Genomic DNA, 1,686 nt, shown 5'->3' with positions numbered 1-1,686 from the left:
TAGCAGAGCGTGGTTTCGATCCACGGACCTTTGGGTTATGGGCCCAACACGCTTCCAACTGCGCCACTCTGCTTCGAAAGTAAAAGGCTTAATTGTTCCATTTAAACTCAAACTCTCAGGAACCTGATGCCACTCAGTGGATCCCAATGTATGATGATGATACAATTACTATTATTCTAGTTTCAATGGCTTTCAGGAATTTGTGAAATTGACTAATATATAAATGTAGATACAATAACAAGTTGAAATAAAACATAAAACAATGATTGTTAAAAGTATATGGTTAGAGTCGTCTTCAAGTCGCTTCAAGTTCTCTCCAGGTCCATCGCCACAAGACCTCGGGATTTTTTTTCACCACCCATCAACTTATACATGGATGGGGTGGTGCGAGAGGTGAATGCTAGGGTAGTGAGTCAGGGATTGGAGATGGTTAAAGAAAATGGAGAAAAGTGGGAGGTGAGCCAGCTGTTGTTTGCGGACGACACTGCGCTTGTGGCAGGGTCAGAGGAGGGATTGAGGAAGCTGGTGGCAGAGTTTGGGAGAGTATGTGATAGAAGAAAGCTAAAGATAAATGTGGGTAAAAGTAAGGTGATGAGATGTTCAAGGGTGTGAAAGTGGCAGTAGACTGGAAGTGAACATTAAGGGAGAGCGACTGGAGGAAGTGGATAGTTTTAGATACTTGGGTGCAAGTGTAGCAGGAAAAGGTGGAGTGAAGGTGGAGGTAGAATATAGATTGAGAGAAGCGAGTAAATGCCTTGGTGGTTTAAAGAGTGTAATGAGGAATAGACATTTGGGAATGGATGCGAAGAGGAGACTGTATGAAGGAGTGATTGTGCCAACAGCACTGTATGGGGCAGAAACGTGGAACATAAGAGAAGAAGAGAGAAGGAGTTTGAATGTGTTTGAGATGAGGTGTCTGAGAAGTATGGTGGGGGTTACTAGGCTAGATAGAGTGAGAAATGAGGAGGTGAGGAGGAGAAACAGGGGTGAAAAAGGATTTGGGAGATAGGGTTGATGAAAGAATATTAGGATGGTTTGGACACATGGAAAGAATGAGTGAAGAAAGACTAGTAAAAGAGGTATGGAAGGCAGATGTGGAGGGAGTGAACATGAGGGGACGTCCTAGGATGAGGTGGATGGATGGGGTGAAGGGGGCTTTGAGGAAGAGGGGAATGTCTGTTGAGGAAGGAAGGGAGAGGACGGAAGACAGAGGTGAGTGGAGAATGGTTGTATATGGATGATGTTGTGACTGCATGAGGAGGAATGGGCGGGGAAGGGGGGGGTGGGGTAGTATGTGTGAGTAAATTTTGACGCAGCCCGAAGGGATTTCTCCCGTCCTCGCCTTATATGCAAAGGGGGACGGAGAGGGGGGGTCGCCGATTAAATGAAGCGGCCTCGCTGTGGATGTACTGTGTCTTGCGACACTGCTTCTGACCCAGGGCGGTGGGCAGGGTGCAGGAATTACCCGTCATCCAGGAGGTGCTCAGATGAGAGGAAGGGTGGGAGGGGGTGTGGAGTGTATTTAGGGATGAAATGGGTGGGAGTGTTTTTATGCCTTTCCCTTTTTGGCTACCTCCCTTGGAAGGGGGAAAAAGCCTTGGTATATGTATGTATGTATGTATGTTGGTCTGTGTGTGTGTGTCTTTGTATACAAAAACATATTTTTTGTGTGTATGTGTGTGTTAT

At 46.1% G+C, this 1,686-nt stretch overlaps 1 non-coding gene across 1 annotated transcript; it reads right to left on the bottom strand.

Moving 5' to 3' along the window:
* Positions 1-73, bottom strand: TRNAM-CAU (transfer RNA methionine (anticodon CAU)). The gene has a single exon. It is a non-coding gene; the product is annotated as a tRNA-Met (tRNA).
* Positions 74-1,686: the final 1,613 nt, after the last annotated feature.

Source organism: Oratosquilla oratoria, chromosome 22 (assembly GCF_046742065.1).
Source record: "Oratosquilla oratoria isolate Oo_2021 chromosome 22, ASM4674206v1, whole genome shotgun sequence".
In the NCBI taxonomy this organism is placed as follows: domain Eukaryota; kingdom Metazoa; phylum Arthropoda; class Malacostraca; order Stomatopoda; family Squillidae; genus Oratosquilla; species Oratosquilla oratoria.
Note: the sequence above shows the minus strand (reverse complement) of the source record. Positions and strands in the feature narration are given on the sequence as shown.